This window comes from Mus musculus, chromosome 18, assembly GCF_000001635.26.
Source record: "Mus musculus strain C57BL/6J chromosome 18, GRCm38.p6 C57BL/6J".
In the NCBI taxonomy this organism is placed as follows: domain Eukaryota; kingdom Metazoa; phylum Chordata; class Mammalia; order Rodentia; family Muridae; genus Mus; species Mus musculus.
The window spans coordinates 11,998,067-12,018,743 of record NC_000084.6 but is presented as its reverse complement, the minus strand read 5'-3'; the positions used below and the strand labels follow the sequence as shown (position 1 = coordinate 12,018,743).

Here is a 20,677-nt window from a genome sequence, read left to right as displayed (position 1 = left end):
TCTTGTGGTCCCTAGCAGACAGAAATCTTAGGTCCTTCTGCCTAGGGTAAAACATAGACATTGTTAGCTCTGTAGGCAGTCAGGCCCAGGTCTGGCGTTACCTCAGGTCCACCTCACACTTGTGGACTAGAGGATGGAAGTGCAGGGAGTGTCGCAGCTGCCACTCATGTGTGCCCACTTCCTGCTGGGCAGTGTGGCAGATACTTTGGCACACATTTCTTATTTTAATTATAGTTGTTTGATTCAAACGTGTACTTCTCTCCCACCCTCCTTTTGGGAATGGAGGTAAAAGGATATCATATCATTTGTATAAATATGAATGAAGGAGCTCAGACTTGAAACCATGTCTCAGGGTTAAATTCAGGGCCCCCTGAGAAGTACCAGTATCGGTGCTGCTGCTCCACTGTGTGAATGATACTGGATAGAGGGAGCCTGGGTGAGACTGTCATGCGTGGGGCTGGTAGAAAGGCTTGTCATGGACTCCCACACTCGGTTGTGAGTAGCTATGTGATGTAGAGAACACCCCCAGGAAACTGAGAACTGGTGGAAAGAAGCAGCCTGCCACACACAGGAGCTCGACCTGTGGAGCACCCTCCACTAACCACCCTCCACTCAGTGCTGAGTCAGCATGCCTCAACAGAAGTTAAACATGGGAAAGCAGACTGCATGGTATCTTCCTTAGGCTTTTGAGGTTTCCAGTGTGTATGGTATGCTGTAGGCTATGCTAACCATGAGTGTAACAGATAAATCTTGTTTGTTTATTTGTTTGTTTGTTTTGAGACAGGGTTTCTCTGTATAGCCCTGGCTGGCTGTAAACCAGGCTGGGCTTGAACTCACAAAGATCTACCTGCCTCTGCCTTCTGAGTGCTGGGATTAAAGGATTGCACCATTGCCCAGCTAACATTTTTCTTATGACTTCATTTTGATCCGTGACTTGTGGAACTTTAGAAATTAGTTATTTCCTTCATTAAAAGGGGAAACTTGAGCTGGGCAGCACAGAGCAATCCCAGCACTTAGTAGGTAGAGACAAGGAGGGTCAAGAGTTCAAGGTCATTCTCAGCTATATAGCAAGTTCTAGGCCAGCCCAGGCCACAGGACTGTATAACTGTAGAGTAGAGTTTATTCAGGGCATGGGAAAGGGAGTTAAGAGGGTAGTAGAGACAGAGAAAGGCAGAGAGAGGGAGAGAGTAGAGAAGTAGAGGCTGGCCATGAACAAGTGGAGGGGGGAATGGGAAGGGGAGAGGAAGAGCAAGAGAGAAGAGAGCAAAAGAGAGCAAGAGAATAAGAGAGGGAGGAGGGGGCCAGCAGCTCCCTTTATAGTGGGTCAGGTCTACCTGGCTGTGGCCAGGTAACTGTGGGGAGGAGCATACCTGGCTGTTGCTAGGTAACCGTGGGGGTGGAGTTTAGACTGAATACTAACATTACCCCGTTTTGATTTAATTAAAAAAGAAAACATTAGAATGAGGCGAAAGTGAAGCAGGAATAGGGTTGTCGTGATCTCTGGCTGCTTCATGTTGGCTTTGGGGGTGATGTGTCTCTAGGGAACCTAGAAGAATGAGTATGAGGGATGTTTGTCCAGTCTTAGGAGAGTTGGCTATTTCCTGTTGTCCAGGGCCTGTGGAGCCATCTGAGGATAGGTCAGAAGCAACAGGCCCAGTAGAAGCGTGTGTCTGTGACAGGAGATTGGAGCATCTGGAAGTTGCTCCTCTGGAGCTGTCCTGAGTATAGTAAGCCTGGACTTGGCAAGATGGTGAAAACACATTATTATAGGTAGAGAATAGATTAAGTACATTTGGGAGAAGGAAATTTTTTCCTAGGTTGTACATTTGAAACCCAGAGGAATCCCACCCTCTGGAGTAGGTAGCAAGCGGGAGCTTTAGGCAGACGGACTTATCAGGGTAGATTCTGTTTGGTCCATGAGAGGTAGATCTGAGTGGGTTTCCTGTAGCTTATACGTTTACAAAAGAGATAACAACATGAGTTAACAACATGGACAATCTTTAAGATGAGCCTATTATGGAGCAGAAGGAACAAAAATTTGTGATTAAAAAGTCAGATCATATAGTGTAATGTTTTATTAGAGTTAAGAACTCAATTGATGTTAGGACAGTGGCATAGCAAGAAGAGGAAAGTAAGGAAGTAACAGATGACATCTGGGAAAGCTTTTTCTGGCGGTCAAGCTGGTTGTCTTAGATGTCAATGTAGTCAGAAGTCTGAGAAAGAATAAACAATAATCTACCAGTCATATACCCATTATATATTATTTTAAAAATGACAGAGTTCACTAGCCAACACTTCTCTGTGGTCTCCTTGGCAACTTGAGCAGATTCTGTCTGGCTTTCAAGTGCAGAAGACACAGGGCTTTTTCTCTGTGGAATGGATACATGTGACATGAGAAATGGCTTACCTTGATTTAGGCAATATATGTCATTTGACTCAGGGTATCCAGTTTTGTCCACTGTGTTTTTCAGTAATTATCATATAGAAATCCAGGCAGTATCCTGTAGCTGTGTCCACATCTTCTGAGACCTCATGGGGTTTTAAACTGTTAAAGGCTTTGGGAATTTTGTCTGTTATAAACTTGATAACTAGCAAACTTCTGACAAGACTGAGGGCTATATCGATTGGCTATAACTGAATAGGACACACTATAGTTTAATGGCAGTAATAACAGTCATCACCTATCAAGGTAGGACAGGAGTGAGAATCTTAAATAACTCTGACATGCTGTGTAAGTAGAGAAAAGCACATTTTTGCATTAGCAAACAAACATTTGGCTAGTCCAGAGTAAGAAAGCTGGCAGCAGTGGCATAAGATGGTGATGACAGAAAATGAGTTTGTCTAGGTAGGTTCAGGCCCATGACACAAACTGAGCACGCAGGCTATGAGAACAGCCCAGGGATGTGGGAGCGTGGACAGATGGGCATAGGGGACCTCTTTCCATTTACCAGACCACTGAAAGCATGTGTGAAGAGCTCTTAAAATAATTGGCTCTAATGTGCCATTAAGTGGCCATTTGGAGTTATTGTCGGGTGGCCACTGAATCCAGACCATATTGCAGACATGTACACGTTTTGACGCCCTCAAGTTGGGTGTTAACTTTGGAGATTGGAGATTTCCCAGGAGACATCCAATGGGGTGCCTGGGGTTATGTTCTAAGACAATTTAGCGACCTTTGGGTGATGGGGATGTTACTGAACTATTCGTGCCAGAGTCCCAAGAAGAGTTAAGTAATGGGTCACGGGTGTATAGCCAAGGTAGATACAGGTCATCATGTGACTAACTAGGGGCTACAGCAGTGATGTCCTGGAATCGTCAGAAAGCAGTCCAACCTAGATCTAGGAGTTCTGGACCAGCAGCCCAAGGAATTTATGAACCACTTTCAAGAAGGGAAGTAACCCAAGGGTCCGGACGGGGCATTGAAATGTGTGTGTTTGAAAGCTTTTTGTGGTCTGGTAGCAGGAAACGTGGAACTGAGTGGTTGGTTTGGGCCTATCTGACTGCATAACCCACATGGCAGAGGCTAGCTCCATGTGGTGGACTGAGACAGTGGCAGAAGTGCTCGAAGTATCGTGTTCTGTATTCTAGCAAAACACATGAAATTTTCCTGGCGCATGGCACCACTAGCACTCACTTTACAAGCCTTGGGCAGAGATGGGGGGTAGTGAGGCTCTCTCGAGTGGGCAGGAGCGGGCAGCCAAGCCTTTCACGTCATGTGTGTGGTAAAGCAAGTTTGAGACTGTGTTTTGGCAGGACACAAGGAGTGGGGCCAGACCCACTTTTCCCGAAATGAACCAGGAGCAAATTTGAGAAGGGGAAGGGCAGTAGACAGAGTCCTGGCAGGGGACAGGGCCAGACCCCCTTTTCAGGTGAAACAGCTGAACTAGTGGCTGCAGCAGGCTGCAAATGAGGGAGGGCGGAAGGGAAAGTCCACGCCACAGGTCACTAGCGAGAAAGTGCCACTTTAGTGGCTATGTAGAGTTTTTTGTTAACTGTGGATTAGACCAAGATATGGCAGGAAAGACTGACCCCTGACTGAGACACGTGGGGACTGGGGACTAAAGCTCAGAGCCGGTGCAGTGAGTTGAGAGCAGTTGTCCAGGCCCAACCTGGAATTCTTAGCCTTGAGGAAGAAACTGTCTCAAAAGGAAAGAGGAAAGTCTCACCCAAGGGAAGGAGTCCTAGAACGAGGGTCAGGGCAGCACAGGGGTAGCTCTGAGCTCAAGAAATCTTCCCTGGGACCATGTAGATGGATGTTTACTTTGACCAGTGAGGGTGGGGGCTTACCAGTTCTGGGCTAGCGAGCGATCTGGATGGAAACCTGCAGAGTTTCAAAATCTGAGTCACAGCACCATATGATGTGTTAATAAAAATATAAGGGAAAAAGAAAATGTTCTGTGGATGTGTGGTGAAGTGTAGGGTAAGAGGGTGCCTCGGAGGGCCCATGCCAAGGCATCCCTTCCCCTTGAGAGACCAGCCACATGACAGTATAGTATAAAATAGTTTATTCAGTGCATGGGAAGGGGAGTTAAGAGGGTAGTAGAGGCAGAGAAAGGCAAAGAGAGGGAGAGAGTAGAGAAGTAGATGCCATGACCACATGGAGAGAGGGGAAGGGCATGGGAAGGGGAAAGGAAAAGCAAGAGAGAACAAGAGAGGGAGGAGGGGGCAAGCAACCCCTTTTATAGTGGATCAGGCCTACTTGGCTGTTGCAAGGTAACTGTGGGGAGGAGTTTAGACAGAATGCTAACAATATGCATTTTTTTAAAGGTCGAATCTAAAGGCGTATGAGGAGTTAGGGCGCAAGGGAAAGGAAGCCCATTGCTTTTACCACAGTGTATTTTGGATAATGTCTTGAGACCTATCTACCTACCTAACTGGCTCGTATCATCTGTCTCCTGAATGTTTTGTTTGTTGATGATTTATCTTATTGGTTGGTTTGTTTATTTTTGAGATAGGCTCTCACTGTGCAGGCCTGGCTGTCCTGGAACTTACTATATAGATAGACTAGGTGGATCCCAGAGGTCCACCTGCCTCTTCCTCCTGAGTGCGGAGAATAAAGGTGCATGCTTCTAAACCAGGCTCAGGTCCATTTCTCAGTGTGGGTCTGTGCGTGTGAGCGTGGTGCCTGCTCTGACCAGAGGCACTGAGTCTACTACTAGGTCTAGAACACCAGGTTTCTCACTCAGTGTCTCTGGGTATTTGGCACAGTCTCTGACACTGGAAAGGCTCCTTGGTAGAAGAACAGAAGAAAAGCAAAAAACTGACTTTGTTAGCTGAGACCTGTTCTGCACCTCCCCTGTCTGCATAACAAGCTCTCCAACACCTAGCTTTGTTTTTTTTTAATTGTGTGTGTGTGTGTGTGTGTGTGTGTAGAGTGTTTTGCCATCATGTATGTGTATGCACCATGTGCATGTCTGATGCCCACAGAGGCCAGAAGAAGACATCAGATCCCCTAGGATTAGAGTCACAGTGGGTTGTGAACCATTCATTATGTGAGTGCTGAGAATCAAACCCAGGTCCTCTGGAAGACCTCTGAGCCATCTCTCCAGCTCTGTTAGCTGTTTCTGTTTTTTAAAGAATATCTTTTCAAAATGTCTTTTAATTCTTTGACAATTTTATTTATGTCATAATCCCTCTTGACCATATGTGTCCTCACCTTTCTCCTACTGCCCCCAGAGACTCCCAACGCTTCCTCCTCAGCTCTTCATGTCTTTGCCATTTTTATTTGGTTAATACTCTAGAGTCCAGTCAGTGTTGCTGTGGGAACATTGACTGATCTTGCTGACTTGATCTTATACTATAGTGATGCAGGGGCTACTTCACTGTGAGTTCGTGGATGCAGGGGCCACATCACTGTAAGATTGTGGATGCAGGGGCCACATCACTGTGAGTTCATGGATGCAGGGGCCACATCACTGTGAGTTCATGGATGCAGGGGCCACATCACTGTGAGTTCATGGATGCAGGGGCCACATCACTGTGAGTTCATGGATGCAGGGGCCACATCACTGTGAGTTCATGGATGCAGGGGCCACATCACTGTGAGTTCATGGATGCAGGGGCCACATCACTGTGAGTTCATGGATGTAGGGGCCACATCACTGTGAGTTCATGGATGCAGGGGCCACATTACTGTGAGTTCATGGATGCAGGGGCCACATCACTGTGAGTTCATGGATGCAGGGGCCACATCACTGTGAGTTCATGGATGCAGGGGCCACATCACTGTGAGTTCATGGATGCAGGGGCCAAGACAGCCTTTCACAGTGCTGCTTCCCATCACCTGGGGCTTATATTCTTTCTACCCCTCTTCTGTGGTGTTCCCTGAGTTTTGGGAGTAGGTAATTGATACAGATGCCCCATTTAGGGCTGATTTTCAATATACTTAATTCTCAGCACTTTGATATGAATCTCTGTATTAACTCCTGATCATTGCAAAGAAAAGCGTCTCTGCCCAAGGTTGAAGACATAACTAATCTATGGGCATAAGTACAAATATTTAGGAGGCAGTTTGACAACATGTGGTTTAGCAAAATAACTAGTGGCTTCCTCCCTTGGGCTGGTGATCTTGCAAGCTATGGGCTTTTGACAGAATTTACAGTATGAAACCTGAATTCCTTTCTTTGTAACAGGTCTCAGATCTAATGCAAAAGTAGTTGGGTACCTCATAACTTCATGCCACTATCACACTGGTAGGCACACCTTGTCTGGCAGGGTGTTAAGCATGCAGGCTTCACTGCTGAGTGATCCTGTTGGTGTCCTGTCTTCCCCAGCAGCCTCCATAGCCTTCCAACAACGGTCCCAGTTTGATTTCTCTGTGTCCTATAGTCAAACTGTAGGGTCTTGTGAGTTAGTCCTGGTGCCAACTAAGAGCAGTGGCCATAGCCTGTGCTATTTGGGGGGCCTCTGGCCAGTGGTTAGGTTATTTCTTAACAGCTATCTTGCTTTCCCTACCAACTTCATACTTCCAAAACTTCCCAGCAGGATACTAGCTGACACTGGGTACTGGGGAGCCTTTGATGTTACTTAGTCTTCTCGTCAGCTATAGAAAGACTACACCCATGCCAGCCACTCTAATTCCAGCTGCAGGATGCATTCTTCAGATTTCATATGTCACAAAGTCCTAGAGAGCCTGGGCAGACGGGGGTAACGATTGCGAACACTGTGGCTTTACACACACACACACACGCACGGTTAATAGGGAGCCAACCACTATAGTTGAGCAAAACAATAGACTTAAACCATAGTATTTTAGGGGTAACAATTTCTCTGCACAATCCTGATGTGAGATCTTATCTATACAAATGTATCCATATTCTGACCTGATATAGTATCGTCCCTCTTATTTGTGGAGAATATATCTCAAGACTCCCAAACGACACGCGAAGCCACAGATAGTACTAAACTTTATATACTACATCGTTTCCTGTTCATCATATATACCTCAGGTATAACTTAGTAAATTAAACTTTTTATTAACTAGCCACAAGAAGTTAACAACAACAATAATGAGACAGAATAATTATGGAAACTGCTAGCACCACTGTTCTTTTTCTTTGGAACCATTATTTAGTAAAATACAGGTTACTTGAATCTGAGGACTGAAATGCTCTGACAATGGATCTGGTAACTGAGACAGTTTCTAATTAACAGGTGGGTAGAACTCAAGGTATAGATAAACTGGACAGAGGAGTGATCCGTGTCATAAGCAGAAAGACACATGAGTCCTCTGTGCTGGTCACAACGTTTTGCCATTTAAAACTTATAAATTGTTTATTTCTGGAATTTTTTGTTGAGCAATTTTGGACTGGAGCTGACTGTGGGTAAATGAAACCACAGAAAAGAAAACTGGATAAAGAAAGGTTACTGTATCAACTTCTGTAGTTAAAACAAGGTTACTGTATCCACTTTCAGGATATTACCCTCTAGTTCTGTGAAATGGCATCCATGCATGAGCTATAGGGCTGTTACAGCATTGCTATAGTGATGAGAGGTGAAAACAGAAGGTGTCAACAGAGGACCACAATCCCTCTGGCCAGCAAGATACTTAAAAATGGATGGATAGATGGATGTATGGATAGATGGAAAGATAGATAGATGATAGATGTAGGATAGATAGACGATGGATACATGGATGGATGGTGATAGGTAGGTAGGTAGGTAGGTAGATAGATAGATAGATAGATAGATAGATAGATAGATAGATAGATAGATAGATAGATAGATAGATAATGGATGATTGGATGGATAAATAGATGGTAGATAATGGATGGATAGATGGTAGGTAGATAGATAGATAGATAGATAGATAGATAGATAGATAGATAGATAGATAGATAGATAGATAGATAGGACAAAAGGGAAATCACAGACACTCTCAGCATACTGCCCTGGAAACTCTCTAAGGTATATTACTAAGTGAAAACACAAGGCCCACCGACATGAGCAGCATGCCATCTCTCTTGTGTAGAAAGAGGAACAAACCCATAGTCTTGGTCATATTGGTTTCCAAATGCAGAAAGAAACCTTGAGCACTAAAGAAGATTGTCTGTGGCAAGATGTGGGAACGGAGCCGACAAGAAGGGGGTGCTCTGTTTGTACATTTTTATAGATTTTTGTCTGGCTCAAAATCTTGATTTATTACCTACTTTAAAATCCAGTTAGAAAAGTATAGGCTCTCCATACCTCTCCAGTATGGTGAAAATGGGTGCACCTCTGCTTGGGAAGACCGAAAACTTGGGTTCAAGGATTTCAAACCAGAGAAACTTGATCACTTGCTACAAACCTGTATCTTATAAAAGATGGCAGGAACTTAATGAGGTGGGTCTCATTATAGGGAAGAGGATGGTGTCCTAGCTATGGTGGCCCCTTGAGCTAAAAGATTGTGACCTCTAAGACCAGGGGGAGGGGCCTGCTCCCTACCAATGACTTCAGGGACTCTGTGGGTCTGTCTAAGGGCAGCCATGAATGGGAGTTCTTCCATCAAAGACCACCGTGGCCCATGTCTTATTGTCACAAAGAGCAGGGACTAGATTCTTCCTTCACAGCCTGAAATGCAGCAAGGCTATCCAATACTTGGGTGATTAGTACATTCTTGGATGTACTGTTTGGGAATGGTGTGAGTGTGTGCATATGTATGTGGAGGCCAAAGGTCAATCTCAGGTCCTTCTCAGAAACTGTCTACCTGATCTATCTATCTATCTATCTATCTATCTATCTATCTATCTATCTATCTATCTATCTATCTATCTATCTATCTATCGTCTTTATTTCCCTTCCTTCCTTTCTTCCTTTTTTTTTTGTTGTTGTTGTTAAGATCTCTTCCTGTGACTATGAGTTTGCCAGTTTGGCTTAGCTAGCTGGTAGTGAGCCCCAGGGACCCCCTTATCTCCACCTCCCCATCAATGAGATAACAAAAGTTAACCTGGGTTCAAGCTGGTCAAGGTGGCACACACCTTTCTTCTCATCACGTGCAAAGGCAGATTTCTGTGGATTTGAGGCCATCCTGGTCTACATAGTAAGTTCCAATCTGTCCAAGGATACATAGTCAGACCCTCTCATCCCCAACAACAACCACAACAAAAATCTTGTATGCTGACCGCCTAACTCAGGTTCTCCTCTTACTGGCTGAACTCTGCCCCTATCCCAGCACACTCGTAAGATACAGGTAGATGAACTGAGTCACTCCGGAGTGCTGCAGAGGATTTCCAAGTTGCATGCTGACTATCTCTAGAAGATGTGCATGTGTTCAGGGTCCAAAGACTAACACCTCTTGGGTGCACAGCCACAGATGGGCACTACAACCAGAAGGAAACTGCCATGGCTTCTGGTTGCATACAGAGGAGGGAGAGACCAAGTCAACAGCTCAATTTCCTGTCTTGGGACCAAGGCAGGGTCACAGAGCAGAATTTAACGTTTTAGCTTCCATGAGGCCATATTTCCTGCATATCAGAGGGGCAAGACACTGTTTCTTCACTGCCACGGTTACATTAGACTTATATTATGGCATTTGGTGGGTGTATTAGCTAAAGGCTCTCAGCCTCTGCAGCATGGGCTTGGATGTCTGTAGAGGTATTTTGAATGTAGGGGACACCCTGCACTGATTTGTTGACAGCTGCATCTCAGGGACCGCCTGTGGCTATTCACACGCCTCTTTTTCTATGCTACTAGAAGGCCTGCATCTGCCTCCCCACCACACATGGGCACATCCCTGCCTGCTGGAATTCCCTAAGCTTACTGCATGCTGTTCCTTCTACAGAAAACTCCCTTTTCACCTTTCCATATCTGGTAGCTCTTGCTGCCCTTCAGACATCACACAGACTCCTCTCTGTGAGAAGCTTGTTCTGTGACACTCAAGACTGCCTGTATCCTGACATCTACCAGGTGATGCTGAGCCTGCTTCCTCACATATGTCCACTGTTGTGGGCTTCTGTGGGGAGTCTGGCATCTTTTGTTGCCTCTCTGGGGCCTCGTATGATTTCTATAAGAGCGGTTTAGCTTCACCTCAGTAAAAACTCAAAGCCCTCTGCATTTGCCATTTCCAATTCCATGAAAGAGTTCTTCTTTATTTTTAAACTTACATTTTAAAATACTTTCCAGCAGAGTAAAGAAGGGTATCTTGGTCAGCCATAATGACATGCCACTGAAATTAATTCTCTCTTTCTCTCTCTCTCTCTCTCTCTGTGTGTGTGTGTGTGTGTGTGTGTGTGTGTGTCCATGTGAGGGTGGAGGTCAGAGGAGGGCTTTTATTGACGCGCTTTAGGAGCCTCTCATCATTTGATACAGGCTCCTCATTGGCTGGCTAGCCAGTGAGCTCCAGTAGTCGACCTGCTTCTGCCCCCCATTTCACGCTCACAGGGGCTAGAAGCAGGCTTGAGTTCTGAGAGTCAGGCTTATGCCTTCAAAACAAAGTCGTTGATGACTGGCCTGTCTTCCCAGGGATTATTTCCTGACAATTCTTGCAGCTAGAATTCCAAGATTTGGGTATCAGCAGGGTAGTGTCTGGGGGGACTTGAGGACGGCTGTTTCATACTGAATGTTCATGTGACTTCACCTTTTGTGCTTATGGAGCCAGTGGGGAGAGAGTGACCTAGATGGAATGAGAACCTGGGAGCACACGCTTTGGTAGTTAATTAGCTATTTTTGTTTTTGGTACTGGGATGAGCCTAGAGCCTCATGCACACTTAGCACACACTGCCACTGAGCTACACTCTCAATCCTGCCTTCTTCATATGAGTGTGCTGGTGCTGTCATGATGGCCCCACCTCCAAAGGTCTCATTGGAGGTTTGGACTTTAGTATTGGGCATCATTCAAGCTATTGTATAGGGGCCCATAGGTACCTGTTTACAGTTTACAGAGACCTGGAGTTGAGCGGTGAGCAAGGTGAGGTCTCTGTCGGTCCCTCTGTGGAAGTCTGCTGGTGACTGAGACCTGTTGGACGCTTAAGGAGTTCTTGTGTGATCATGATGAACCATACGCTATCATGCGGATGCTCATTTCTCCCAAGCGATGCTTCCTCAGGAGTCGCTGGCTAAGGGAAGGAGGTCAAAAGCAGCAAAGCCTTCACTGAGCAGACACCATATCTCCTGCTTTTGAACCCTGACAGGAAGGATGGGTTTCTGGTACTGATGCATATTTTTGGCATGTCTATTACTCCCCTCAGCTATGGTGAATATAACAAGGAAGATGAATTGAAGGCATTGTATCAGAAGGAGATGAAATGATTGTCATGGCCTTGGGTACAGCATGGTGGATTTTTATTTAGGATTCCTTTGAGTGTACATTTACCTCATTTCTAAAAGCAGTCTGAGAGATTAGATCTACCCTCGGGATCAAAAGTTAAAAAATAAGGACACCTCGGCCACAGGCCATTCATCTGCAGCAGCCGGGCCCCCTGGGACTTGAGAACTGCTGGAACCTTTGATCCACAGGACAGAGAGCTAAAAATGTAACTGGCAGGAATCCATCATTCTGTGAGTAGCCGACATCAAGTGTCACCATGAGAATGCACGTGGCCTGGCACATGCCAGGCTGCCACGGGATGCAGTTTGTGGGAATATTGGGCTGGCTCCAGGTTCTCCTCTGTCCTTATACAATTGGATGCTTTACATGTATCAGAATGGCTAGATGGGAATATAGCTTAGTAGGAGAGAGCTTACCCAAGGAGCACACGGCTCTGGGTTCAACCCCCAGCACCACAGAAACAAACAAAGAATGGAATAGAGCAAGCTTTTTAAACTAACTTGGAAAAGAAGCAATATGTAGTTCATTTGTAACCCCTTTTTGTAAAGAAAATTGTAATAACATATAGCCAACCTATTTTTCACTCATCATGGAATGGGCCACCATCCTGTGGGTGGTGAACACCCAGAAGGTCCAACAGAACATTAGTTCAGTAGACATGATATTAATATGTTCAGTAGACATGATATTAGTATATTCAGTAGATATGATATTAATATGGCCTTGAGAGAAGCATTAGAATCCTCCCCAAGGAAGTGGTAACAAGACGTCTGTAATCTGTCCCAGTACCATTACAAATGTAGGGGAGAGGGTATGGTTAGGTAGATTTCAAGGTTTTAGGGCTGCGGTGTAACTCCAGTGCTTGGTAAAGTGCTTGCCTGTTATGGACAGGGTCCTGCATTTGATGCCAAGTGTTGGTGTGGGGATGAGAAAAAGGACAGAAAGAGGGTGAGGGAAAAGGGGGAAGGAAGAGGAGGAGAAAAAGGAGGAGAAGGAGGAGGAGGGAGAGGAGGAGGAGGGAGAGGAGGAAGAAGAGGAGGAGAAAGAGGAGGAAGAAGAAGAGGACGAGGAAGAAGAGGAGGAGGAGGAGGAAGAGGAGGAGGAAGAAGAGGAGGAGGAAGAGGAGAAGGAGGAGGAGAAGGAGGAGGAATAAGAGGAGGAGAAGGAAGAAGAGGAGGAGGAAGAGGAGAAGGAGGAGGAAGAAGAGGAGGAGAAGGAAGAAGAGGAGGAGGAAAAAAGATGGAGAGGAGAGAATCTAGAAAGAGGAGAAGGAAGACTTGCTCGCTCTTGTTTAAGGTTTTGGTGCCTGAGCTCCAAACCCCTGATTGCTTGTTGGATTACAGACCAAGAGAAGACGCACAGGAAAAGTAGGCAGGCAGGAAACAAGCAGAGTTGGAAGTAAAAGGCGTTCAAGCCTGGCTGTAAGACATTAGGCCTCTGTTTCCTGCAGGAGACAAGGCATCTTTTCCATCTTCCTCCCCAATCCCAACACATTGAGAAGAGTCAAGAGATTCCAGAGAAGAAAGAGACCACGTGTCCTGCCGTTAAGTCTCAGGATCCCACTAACAAGTATAATGAGCTCAATAAATGTGCAGTCAGAGGAACACTTCCTCCTCTGCCAGAAACTTGGAAGAGAATGAAAGGATAGTCAGTGCTTCCTGCCCCAGAGGCTCGAGGAGGACAGAAGGGCCAGGCTGCTGAGCAGTTGCCCCGACTCAAGCAGAGACTGTGCCCTGGAGAACTCTCTTGTGCTCCAGGCTGCTGGACGTAAAACACTGGACTATGATTTAGAAAATAAGAAAATTAATTAACGATGTGATGACGCATGAGTGCCATGCTTGCTGATGAGAGAGGTGTTTGGAAGAGTTCCCACAAGGCTTTCCCACATTGCCTCAGTGACGCATCCAATAGCTGCAGGGAAATAGTGGTTGGCCAAGCTGGTGTTGAAAGCCTTTAGATGATATCACTGACTCTCTTTTCCCTTTTATATAACGAAGGGGAACCTTTCATTTCAGACTAGAATTTTGTACCTTGTAACAGGCTAACATTTCAACAGAAACAACCAGGAAGAAAAGAGGTTGTGTGTGCCATATTTTTAAGTTTAAGCTATACAAGCAGTAAGAATTGGATGAAATACATTTCCAGAGGGAAGAGCCCTCCTCAGGTAGACTAAGAAGCACAAGCTACGTTGTTTCTCTCTCTCTCTCTCTCTCTCTCTCTCTTTCTTTCTTTCTTTCTTTCTTTTTTTTTTTTTTTTTTGGTAGGATGGGTAAGGAGGAAAGGTTTGTGCTGTTTCTAGATGCGAGCTAAATATTTGGTTTGGTCCAAGAGAACATATTCTCAGGGAAGGAAAAACTAGTAGACAATGGATCTATTGAAGCACTGGAAACTGGAGGAGCCAGGAAGGCAATTCCAGTTTTCTTATGAAATGCTTGCTAAATTCCAAGGCAGCACGCAGGCTGCGGCCTAGCCAAGAGAGGAAAAGAAAAAACTCATAGTCTTGCAGGACAGAATCCTTCTATGGGGTACCTATAGTAAATGTTCAATAAGTTTAGATAGTTGTCTGAGTTTGGATGGGGTGGGATGGGAGCCTTCAGATTCAGAGCCTCCAGCAGCCAGACCTTTCATGAATGAGGAGGTACAGACCCACCAAGCTCCCAAGTCTAGAGTGGCTAGGTAAAGCAGAGGGAAGCAACTCACCAGAGCTGCATCCCTGAGTACCCCATGCTGCCACCCCTCACCCACATCCCTGAGGAACTAGAACCCATCCCCTGTAGGAGGAAATTCTTCCTGGTAGAAGATGTTGCCTGGGGGTCCTGTAGTTATTTTACAAAGAACATTCACACACAAGGATGATGGGGTTGGGGGAGTGGATAGGTAAGTATCTGACAATGACAGGGACAGAGCCGCAAGGGACCACATTCTGGAATTAGCAGTATCGTGCACAGCAGTAGACACTGGCCTAGCACATGAAGCTCTAGTTTCGACATCCAGTACCACAGGAAGGAGAAAAGAAAGAAAAGAGGGAGGAAAGAAGAAAGGAATTGCTTCAAATTGAAGATGTACCCTTACGCTAAAGACTGACATTTTAATGGAAACCATGTGCATGATGGACAGAGAGTAATATTGCCCAGTAAAAGTGCAGAGGCAGGTGAGTCACCCTCTGTTCTTCTGTTCCCACTTCAAAGAAGTGCTTACCAACCTTTCCAAGAGACCTACTATGTGAGGTGTTCTAGAGTCTCATATCTCATTTTAACTCGGCATCCTAATCAGATTTCTTCTGAGTAATAAAAGGATTCATAACATAGAGCATGTTGGCTAATTCCCTAATATCACACTGGGTAGTCATTATAATTACCAAGTGAACTATTGTATAATTTAGAGAACTCATATTGTATGTTCAAAGGATGCATAGAGAATAGCTCTATAAAAAGGAAATCACGTGTGACCGTGTCAATTAGGATGCTGGAGAAAACAGTGATTTAGAATTCCTTGTCACTTAAAACGTGGCTATGAGACTAAAAGCACAAGCAAGAAGAAGAAAGGCAGCTTATTTGGGTTCTGTCAAAATTAAAACTCTGAGCTACAGAAGATTCAGGCCATGGGCCTCTTCTGATCCCGGGATTGGTAGTTTCCAAAGTGAACAGGAGTGTGCTCTCAGATTCCTCCAAGGTGCTGAAATCTGAGAGTGTGAATGTGAAGGTCCCATATGCTGATGGGGACCTGCACTTAGATACTAAGTGGGGCTGGAGAAATGACTCAGTACAGACCGCCCTCGCAGAGGACCCATGTTCAGTTCCCATGTAGGGTGGCTCGCAAATGCCTGCAGCTCCAGCTCCAAAGAATGTGATGCCCTCTGCTGTAGCATTGAACTCATGTACCACCACCCCCCCACACACAGACACATATACACACAATTAAAAATTTAAGAATCTAGAATATGTATCTCTTATACCTCAATAATGAAAGGTAACTGCAGTCTTTAAGATGGGCCAGAGTCTAAATAGGCAGATCTCCAAGAGTCTCAGGGTTTTACTTAGGGTTATGAACAGACACCATAAAGGACAACACTTAATTGGGGCTGGCTTACAGGTTCAAAGGTTCAGTCCAGTATCATAAAGGCAGGAGCATGGCAGCATCCAGGCAGGCTTGGTGCAGGAGGAGCTGAGAGTTCTACATCTTCATCTGAAGGCTGCTAGCAGAATACAGACTTCCAAGCAGCTAGAATGAGGGTCTTATAGCCCACACCCACAGTGACACACCTACTCCAACAGGGCCACACCTTCTAATCATGCCACTTCCTCAGCTAAGCATATACAAACCATCACACCAAGGAAGGTGAACGAATGGCCCATAAGCCCATGAGAGAATGCTGGATACCAACAATGAAGAGAGGAAATCAGAACTTACATACATCATAGGTAAGAATGTAAAGGGGGTGATAATAGGTGAGCCCACAGTGATGACAAGGGCAGAACTAATGAGATCTTGTTTGTCCACATTCTGGCTTGCCCTTCTGTGTTGTAAAGTGGTTCTCTGATGTTGATGACTGAATGGATACTTAATACAGTAACACTCAAGTTAGTAATATAGCAATAATCAGGGATCCAACCCTATCTTGTTACAAGGCCATGAGGAGGCTATCTGAAGTGCATCATGCCTGCATCCTAAAAAGTTCTGATGGAATAGAACAGGGCATACTGAGGTTTTATTTGCTTTTTTATTCTATTTTGATTCCCATAAGATGCTGCATATACGGCAAAGGTTAAAAACTGCCAACACACATTGACATTGTTAGGGTTAAGCAAAGCCACTGTGGGGAGTCAGTTTGCTTCAAGAAAAGGGAGCTTGACCTAGGACTCAGGAGACACTTTGTTGTGATCAGGGTGTTTGCCCATTGTGGGCTCCAGGAGGGATCTCCTGAGATGGAGTCTATGCTCCAGAGAGCCTGATTATCTGGGACATTTTATATACTACATATATTGGTTACTGTCTTTCCTTCCTTACCTCAATCTAGAAATTCACATCACATTTCCCTACTGTTCTCCTACGTCTTCTCTCATAAAAGCTAGGGATTTGCACAGGTTCTCTGTGTAGCAACTGTCTTTTCCTTAATGCAGACTTAACCCTTTTTGTTCCTCGGCTGTGTTCTCTGCACCATTATGCTTATAAGGTTGGCAGAATAAACAGTCCATAAATTTTAATGAGCAATATCAAATACTATTTATGCAATATCAAATACTATTTATAGTTATGTCTGAAGGTTAGCAGAAGTTGTTTCTCATTAATAATTGCACTAGTTGTGGTTATAAATCACAGGGTTTATAATAAGGGCTATTTAAATATTTAAAGAATGTCAAACAAATTTCTTAGTCTTAGCATGGTTTTTCATCTGGGGAACACAGAACAACTCCTTGGGTCTTAGGAGAGGGCAAAAGGCCTCCTCTTCAGTTTGTTTGGTTTGATTTTGTCTTGGTTTTGGTCTTTTGAGACAGGATTTCTTTGTGTAGCCCTGGCTGTCCAGAAATTCACTCTGTAGATTAGGCTTGACTCAAACTCAGATCTGCCTGCTTCTGCTTCCTGAGTACTGCAATTTAAGGTGTGCACCACCACCATCTGGCAAGTTATTAATGTCATATTAGATTTTATTTGAACTTAAAAAATAAGGCTATGTTTGGGGTGTCTCTGTGTAAGTTAGCAGTGTAGATTTCAGGACTGTCTTCCATAGTCCTCTATGTTCTGCAGCCCTGGAGAGGTGCAAGACCCACTTGGTGCAGCTGCTGTATGAATGCTCATGTGGTTCCTGGAGGTGTGGCAGGGCTGCTGGAGCTGCAGGTGCAAGACAGAGCTCCCACACTAAGAATGCATGCTGTCCCCGAGCGAGTGAGCGTCAGTTCCAGGACCCTGCTGTTCCATAGGCGTGGGCTGGAGTCTGAGCTGCTGTAGTTCTGCAAGCTCCCAGGTGATACTGGAACATCCTGTCTGAAACTACTCTCTGCGGCTGGGGAAGTGGCTCAGAGGTTAAAGCACACAGCAAAGTTAAAGCTACACAGCAAGGGGACAAGAGTTCAGTCCTCACCTATGGTGGCTGGACATGGTAGCTCACCTGTAATTCTAGCCTCAGAAGGCAGCGATGGGGACCCCAGGAACAAACTATCTAGCAACTGGCTGCTATCCTGGTGAGTTCTGCTTGATTGAGAGACTCTGACTCAAAGAATAAGGTAAAAGAATGGTTGAAGAGGGGCTGGTGAGATGGCTCAGAGGGTAAGAGCACCCGACTGCTCTTCCGAAGGTCCAGAGTTCAAATCCCAGCAACCACATGGTGGCTCACAACCATCCGTAACAAGATCTGACTCCCTCTTCTGGTGTGTCTGAAGACAGCTACAGTGTACTTAAAATAATAAATAAATCTTTAAAAAAAAAAAAAAAGAATGGTTGAAGAAAATTCATTATATCAGTCTCTTACCTACCTACACACACACACACACACACACAGAGAGAGAGAGAGAGGGGGGGGTATATACCTTACACACGTGCTCACATGCATGCAAGCATGCTTAATCATATCACATGAAAAGGATACTTCTTGTCCTGCCTGTCTGTCTATCTGACAGAAATTTGCCTTCCTTTAAGAGATGTCCCTTCTTGTCTTTCAACCATGGCATTCAACAGTAGGATTCTGCATTCTTAGTTCCCCTGCTTCCAAAGCCACAGTCAGTTGGTCCAGGATTGCATTAGAACTACTAGAACCTGTCCTGCCTTGTTAGACTTGGCCCAAGGGGAATCTCAGTCCTTTTCTGTGGAGGCCTCCTATACAAGGGCAGAGAGCTAAGTAGTCATGATGGGCACATGGGATCTTAGTAAGTCTTGCTTACAGTTATTCCCTCATATGTGAAAGATTTGAAGTGACCAATGCTGTGGCCTCACAGACTGCGCCCAGCTCTGATGGCCTAGTGCAGTTACACAAAACTCATCCCATGAAGACCTTTGAGCACACACAGCCGAGTAGCACACACTGTGCTTAGGGAGACCAGACCAAATGTCTGAGTACAGTTTGGCATGCACGGTGTCAAGGGACCATGGAAAATCAGAGAAGAAATGCCCGATACAGTCAGGTATATGCGTGGGGCTAGCTTCAGGAAAGGCTTTCTAGGGATGGACTTTTAAGAGGTGAACAGGAATTGTGTGGGCAGGCCTCTGCAATGGCCCCTGCAGGGATGACTCACTGAGGAAAGAAAGTGATGTGAGCTCAGAGATTGTCTGAAAAGACTACAGCCACAGAAGAGGGAGGCCCGGGGCAGAAGCAGTCAAAAAAACTACAGCCACAGTGGGGGCGGGGAGAGCTTGGGGCAGAAGCAGGCAATGTACATATTACTTTTTTCTTAAAGAGTCATGAGAGCTGGTCATAGTTGCTCACAGCTTTAACATCAGAGCTCATGAGGCAAAAAGCAGGCAGAGCTCTGTGAGTTCAAGGTCAGCCTGGTCTATGTAGTGAGTTCCAGGAAGGGCAGAGCTATATAGTGAGACCCTGTCTCAAAAATAGCACCAGAAAGAGTCATGTACACTTAAATACATGGATGGGATGGGGATGGGAACTCTGATCGTCACACTGCACAGTGAGTGCTTTATCCACTAAGCCAGCTTCCAGCAGGGTCATGGGGAACCTGGTGAGATAGCTCAGTGGGTACGTTAGTTTCATTTCATGTTGCTGTGATAAAATACTCTGACAAAAGCAACTTAAAGGAAGGAGGATTCATTTCAGCTGATGACTGCATGTTATAGTCCTGTGAGGTAGCACAGATGTCTTGAGAGAGATACTACATCCACAGTCAAAAACCAAGAAGGATGAGTACATGCATGCTTGTGCTCAGCTTCCTTTGTCACTCTTAGACAGTCCACAATTCCTTGCTCAGGGGATGACGCTCCCCAGGGTGGACAGGTCTTTCTACCTTAATAAACATAATTTCACACAGATACGCCCACAGGCTAACCTGATCTGGGCATGGTATCAAATGACAGTCAAAACTAACCGTCATAACTTGGTTATGTAAAGATGCTTGCTGCTAAGCCTGATAACCTGAATTCAGTTCCCCAAACCCTCACATTGGAAGGAGACAGCCAACTCCTGAGGTTTGACTTCTGATTTCCACATGTGCACGGTGGCATGTCCTTTACCCTGAAAACACATATCTTTTTAAACAATAGGTCTTGCTGTGTGTCTCAGGTTGACCTTAACCTGTTTACGTTCCTTCACCTCCCAGTGATGAGGCATGTGCCACCATACCCATCACTTTGTAAATATTACAGGCTACAGCGTTCCGCTATAGCAGGAAAGCACACACACACACACACACACACACACACACACACACACACACACACACACACACAGAGTCAAGAAATCCCCAGTACAACCAAGCATCAGAATCAATGCCTTCCCACAAATTGCTGCTTAGATAACACTAGGAGTATTCCTGGCCAGAGAGTGTGTGCTTGTTCTGTCCTTGTGGCATGACTGCTCGGTGATCAGTTGGCATTGAGGAGTCAGGAACTAAATGGATTCTCTGTCCGACTCTCTGATAAACATAAGATTTGCCGTCTGATAAACATAAGATTTGCCGTCGCCTTTCTTTTTTCTTTCATGTGTATATGCATATGCACATTTTCAAATGTGTGTGTGCACACCTGCTTCCTGTATGCCTGAGCATGTAGAGGTTCAAGGTTGATGTTGGGAGTCATTCTCTGTTCCTTTTCCACCTCATTCATGGAGGCAAAGCCTGTCAGTCAGTCTTGAGGTTGGTCTCCCCAGCCATCTTTACCAGGCACGATGATATGCCCACCTGGCAATGGCATAGGTTTCTGAACTCAGCGCCTCACACTTGCACAGTAAATACTTTCACTGCTGAGCCATGTCTCCAGAACCGTAGGCTTTCT

At 45.3% G+C, this 20,677-nt stretch overlaps 1 protein-coding gene across 16 annotated transcripts in view; it reads left to right on the top strand.

The window, feature by feature from the left end:
• Tmem241 (transmembrane protein 241) overlaps positions 1-20,677 on the top strand; it is a 141,452-nt gene that overhangs the window by 102,827 nt on the left and 17,948 nt on the right. The window lies entirely within an intron of this gene.